Source organism: Oncorhynchus keta, chromosome 23, assembly GCF_023373465.1.
Source record: "Oncorhynchus keta strain PuntledgeMale-10-30-2019 chromosome 23, Oket_V2, whole genome shotgun sequence".
Taxonomy (NCBI): domain Eukaryota; kingdom Metazoa; phylum Chordata; class Actinopteri; order Salmoniformes; family Salmonidae; genus Oncorhynchus; species Oncorhynchus keta.
Window position 1 is genome coordinate 14,874,791 of NC_068443.1, and position 6,274 is coordinate 14,881,064.

Consider the following 6,274-nt stretch of genomic DNA (forward strand, 5'->3'; position numbering starts at 1 on the left):
GTCTATGGCTGCCTGAGGCGGTCCTCAATCAGAGTCAGGTGATTATCGTTGTCTCTGATTGGGAACCATATTTAGGCAGCCATATTCTTTTAATATTTCATGGGTGATTGTTCCTTTCTCTGTGTTAGTGTTCACCAGATAGGCTGTATAGGTTTTCACATTCCGTTTGTTGTTTTTGTATCGTTCGTGTTTTTTTTCTTCATTAAAGATGTATTGAATTAACCACGCTGCATTTTGGTCCGACTCTCCTTCAACGGAAGAAAACCGAAACAATAGCCCAGATCTTGATGTATTTCACTTTAGCAAGTAAGCCCCTAATGTTCAGATGTATCAACCCAAGCTCTTTACGAAGTTACATGTTGTCTCCAACTCAAATGACAACACCCCTGTCAGTGTAGACAACAGTACGACGAGGGGTTTGGTCTGTATCTGAGTCAATATCTTAATGTGGCATTGAAATGTGAAGAGAGGGTCCATGATCATTTGATTTATGCATTATGACATTTTATTGATTGTTTGTTCTTGCATTTTCATTCCAGCACATGCTGAATAAATTTACTCACCAAGGGTGAGGTTAAGGAATAGCCAACTCTCAGTGTCCTTCCTTCTGCCAAAACATCTTACCGTGGTTCACCTGTTCACCAATTTTCTCCTCCTGGCCTAACCAGTCACCCAAGTGCCCACACTCATTTTCAAAAATGATTCTGTAACTGTTACTGAGAATGTGGTTGTAGTTAAATTGTTCTGTTTTTTTTCCTACTGCAATCTTATTTGTAATTCCATTCTGCAATATGATTTTAATTGGAAATAAAACTTTTGAATGTGACAAGTTTTTTAAGGTGAAAGTAGCGAAAGGAAATGTATTTAAGGCTAAAAATAGGCCATAGAAACAATTAATCCCCCAAAATAAGTATTTTTAACATCAGTAAAAGTATTTTAAATGTCCAAAAACAATGTTTTTTCATCATTCGGAATAGACACCTTTTAAAATGTAATTCAGAACTGAACATGTACGTGATTTTATGTCTAGAAGATATATATTTTCAACATAATTTGGCTCCCTGGGAGATGATGAAAATGCAAAGCAACATAATTGTCTACATAGGCAAAAATAATTCCAGACTCCATAATTTATCAAGGGTATATACGACTGTATGAGTAGCTACAACAAGGGGTGGGATATGCCCAGTGGTGGAAAAAGTACCTAATTGTCATACTTGAGTTAAATATACTTTAATAGAAAATGACTCAAGTAAACGTGAGTCACCCAGTAAAGTACTACTTGAGTAAAAGTCTATGAGTATTTGGTTTCAAATATACTTAAGTATCAAAAGTAAATGAAATTAAGCAATTAAGCAAACCAGATTGCGCAATTTCATTTTTAATTGACAGCTCAGACATCATTTACAAACAAAGCATGTGTTTAGTGAGTGAGTCCAGGGATGTTCTCTGTTTAGTGAGACCACCAGATCAGAGGCATGGGATGACAGATGTTCTCTGTTTATGTTCAGATCAGAGAGGCAGTAGGGATGACCAGGGATGTTCTCTTGATAAGTGTGTGAATTAGACCATTTTCCTGCCCTGCTAAGCAGCTAAGTAACGAGTAATTTCATATTCATTCCTTTACACTTGTGTGTATAAGGTAGTTGTTGTGTAATTGTTAAGTTATATTACTTGTTAGATATTACTGCATGGTCGGAACTAGAAGCACAAGCATTTCGCTACGCTTGCATTAACACCTACTAACCATGTGTATGTGACAAATACATTTGATTTTATTTAATTTAATTTTGGGTGTCAGGGAAAATGTATGGAGTTAAAAGTACATACTTTTCTTTGGGAATGTAGTGAAACCAAAGTAAAAGTTGTCAATAATATAAATAGGAAAGTACAGATACCCCCCAAAAAAGACTTAAGTAGTACTTTAAAGTATTTTTACATAAGTACTTTACACCACTGGAAATGCCATTCCTAATGTGACCATAAAGCAATGAATGAAGGTGTGAAAAAGGTATGCTAACCCTTATTCATTACTCCAATTCCATTGCATTACATTGAGCCATTGGATGTCCCCTTTAGCCTTGTAAGGAAAACGCTTTGAGACTCAGACTCTGCCCAAAAGCTGTCTAAATGTGAATACGTCTCCCACACTATAGAGTATTGAAAACATTTGGAACTTAACTTTCATATAAACGAGAAATAATTGTCCTAATACGAAAGATACACTTACTGTACACAGTTTAGGAAAGTTGCACCCCGCTGTATTCTCAAGAACACCGCCTCCAACTGAAACTTTACTTCATCCCCTCCAATTTCTGCTTCAAACGTATCTCGTTTCAAAGCGTTAAAATAGAGCGTTGGGATTGTAGTTTACATGTAGCCAGCTTTCCTCCATACCATCAGCTGAGAACCCAAGACCGGGACTGGATGTAAGCTCCCTTGGGTTCTCTAGAGTAGGGCTTCCCCTGGGTGCACGTTTTGTTTTTTGTCCTAGCACTATATCGTGCGCCCAGGGGGGGCCCCAGGACCAAGTTTGGGAAACCCTGCTGCAGAGCTAAGGTAGATTAATTCCTTAGACTCGAGACCCCAACCTCACACTCTCTGAAATGCCTTGGTAAAATACTTGGCAGCATGAAAACAAACAAATGAATCAAGCCACTGCTTTCCCATCACATGATTTGGCATAAATGCAGTGAAACAGATCTACCATATCAGCCTAATCAATGAGATGTGCGCGACATATCTTAAAAGCAGGGCATATTGTGCCATAAATGTATGTTTGCGTCAATGCCAGAATCATCTTACCTTGAAGTTGCACCTGTCTTCACTTCTCCATCCTGTATGCTCAGCCTCTGATGCTCTCACTCTATTTATTTAGTTGCACACCTCAACAAGGTAAGCTAAACACGCCTCCTTTATTCTCCCGGATGGAGGGTTTCAAGTTGTAGGTTCAAAGTTGTGTAGTACTGTAACAAGAACGCCCATTTGACAAGACAGAAAGTTACGTGACTTTTGCCAGGAAAGTTTTTCAGTTCCTATGGCAATAACAGTATTTCAAGACTAAATGGGACCTTAAGAAAAGTGAAACAGTGCAGCTTTAACCAACTCCAAAATCTTGACTTCAGAGTAGTCCTCATAGTGACCCAATCAACCTAAATAAAGTGACATGATTTGACAGTAGGCTATTTGGGCTGAAGTTGATAACAGTATTTTAAACAATACAGCTGCAAAATACATCCATAATGGCACTTTATTTACAACCTGACTTAGAGACAAACTAAATAGATGAATATAGATGAGGGGAATATCTTCACATCTTTGACTCCCTATTGGATAAAAGCATGTTTGCTCTCTACACAAGAAACAGTGTTGTTAATTCTTCTTTCACATTCTATGGTAAACGATGACTACAGTCTGTCTTGCCCGCACTGTTGCATGCAATCAATAGAAATCATGCAACTTCGATTTGCTTTGCTTCCCAGCGAACACATTTCATTCCTTGGAAGTTGTGTGCTCGTGTGTTTTTGGATTTCACATTGGTTGTGGGAATGAAGTTACTAAAACTGGGAAGTTTTTTATAAACAATCTGAGAACAAAGTGAATATTTCACCTGTTCTGGGAACATTTATTTTTAGGTTGCAGGGAGAACATTTTATTCTGGTTCTTTCAAAGTTTTCCTGGGAGGTTTAATTAACACTGGAAATGGAAAATATAGGTTATTTTGAGGTTTTTGAATAACTTCCTTAAAACCTTCACTGAATGTTTCAATAAGACTTAATAACACTGTTAGCTTATTTTGGATGAAACTTTCTTGAACTCCAAGCATAGATAGGACACATGGAATGAATTTCCTTGGCATTACTCATGCAAACACATATCTGTTTTATTGTGACATGGCATCTGTGAGATTCTGTATAATCTTCTGAAAATTAGTCAGGATGGAGCTATTATGCTATGTTTTTCTACTCATACAAAGCATTTCATTTTAGTCTATTCAAACAGACCACATTTCAAAGGTAACAAGCACTCATTATGATCAGTGGTGTAAAGTACTTCAGTAAAAATACTTGAATATACTACTTAAGTAGTTTTTTGGGGTATATGTACTTTACTATTTATATTTTCGACAACTTTTACTTTTACTTCACTACATTCCTAAAGAAGACTATGTACTTTTTACTCCATACATTTACCCTGACACCCAAAAGTACTAGTTACATTTTGAATGCTTAGCAGGATAGGAAAATGGTCAAATTCACACACTTATCAAGAGAACATCCCTGGTCATCGCTACTGCCTCTGATCCTGCAGACTCTCTAAGCACATGCTTCGTTGGTAAATGATGTCTGAGTGTTGGAGCGTGCTCCTGGCTATCCGTAAATTTAAAAAACAAGAAAACGGTACTGTCTGGTTTGCTTAATATACGGAATTAGGTAATGATTTATACTTTTACTTTTGATATTAAACTCTATTTAAAACCAAATACTTTTTACTGGGTGACTTTTACTTTTACTTGAGTCATTTTCTATTAAGGTACCTTTACTTTTACTCAAGTACGACAATTGGGTACTTTTCCCAGCAATGATTATGATTAGGTGTGGCCAATTAGGAGGCGCTGTGAATACAACTGAACAAACAAAATAATATAGAGCAGGGGCATCAAACACATTCCATGGAGGGCCTTAATGTGTTACACCCTGATCTGTTTCACCTGTCATTGTGCTTGTCTCCACCCCCCTCCAGGAGTCACCCATCTTCCCCATTATCCTCAATTTATTTATAGCTGTGTTCTCTGTTTGTCTGTTGCCAGTTTGCCTTGTCAAGCTTATCAGTGTGGTTTTCCATGCTCCTGTTTGCCTAGTCTCTGTTTTCTAGCCCTCCTGGTTTTGATCTGTTCTGCCTGCCCTGACACTGAGCCCGCCTGCCTGACATTTCAGAATGCCCTGACATTGAGCCTGCCTGCCCCCCTGTACCTTTCAGACTCTGATCTGGTTAATGAACTTCTGCCTGTCATCGACCTGCCTATTGCCACCCCCTTGTATTTTAATAAATATCAGAGACTCAAACCATCTGCCTCCTGTGTCTGTGTCTGGGTCTCGCCCTATGTCGTTATATAATGCCTACTGGTTTTTGTTTTTTCCTTTCAATTAAGCCCTAGACAACCAGGTGAGGGGAGTTCCTTACTAATGAGTGACTTTAAAACTAGTTAGGGATAAGCGGGACGCAAATGTCTCAACTGGCCAATTGCAAGGGAAAATGCAGAGCGCCAGATTAAAAAAAATACTATAAAATACAAACTTTCATTAAATTACACATGTAAGATGCTCAATTAAAGCTACACTCGTTGTGAATCCAGCCAACATGTCAGATTTTAAAAATGCTTTTCGGCGAAAGCATAAGAAGCTATTATCTGATAGCCTGCACCATCTGCACCAGCAGTAAACAAAGGGGTTAGCATATTTCAACCCTGCAGGCGCTACACAAAACGCTGAAATAAAAAATAAAACATGCATTACCTTTGACGAGCTTCTTTTGTTGGCACTCCAATATGTCCCATAAACATCACAATTGGTTCTTTTGTTTGATTAATTCCGTTGACATACAGTATATCCAAAATGTCAATTTATAAAGCGTGTTTGATCCAGAAAAAAAAACAGCTTACAAAAAACGCATCGTCACTACAAAATATTTCAAAAGTTGCCTAATTGTAGACGGGGCAATCTGTGTTCAATACAGGAATGAAAACAAACCAGCGCCACTTTTCACGTCTTGCGCAACTCACAAAAGTGTACCCAGGAATAACCTCAACCAAATTCCAAAGACTGGTGACATCCAGTGGAAGCGGTAGGAACTGATAACAGGTTCCTAAGAAATATCCCTTAGCAATGACATGTCAGGGAACAGAGAGAGGCAAAAAAATAATTCTGAACAGTTAGTCCTCGGGGTTTTGCCTTCTGCATAAATTCTGTTATACTTACATACATGATTCAAACAGTTTTAGAAACTTCGGGGTTTTTTCTATCCAAATCTATGAATAATATGCATATCTTATATTCTTGGCATGAGTAGCAGGAAAAGTGAAAAAAAGTGTTTGATGCCCCTGCTCCAAAAGTGAAAATTCTGCCCCCTAGCCCCAAGAGGTTAACGTTCTCTGAACTATATGAGAACATTCCCAATGACAAACCAGTTGGAGAACATTCCTAGAAAATTACAATTGAAACAAATGTAACTTTTTCAACTTCTGGGAAACCTTCTGTTAACGCTAAGAATTTTC

General features: G+C 37.9%; 1 protein-coding gene across 2 annotated transcripts in view; it reads right to left on the bottom strand.

Annotated features, from left to right (window-relative positions):
* Positions 1-2,848, bottom strand: part of LOC118401844 (carbonic anhydrase 4-like) — a 33,808-nt gene extending 30,960 nt beyond the window's left edge. For both annotated transcript variants that reach the window (XM_052476506.1, XM_035799464.2), the window contains exon 1: positions 2,806-2,848. The gene's annotated coding sequence lies outside the window, so the exon portion shown is untranslated. The remainder of the gene's footprint in view (positions 1-2,805) is intronic.
* Between the last annotated feature and the right edge of the window lie 3,426 nt (positions 2,849-6,274).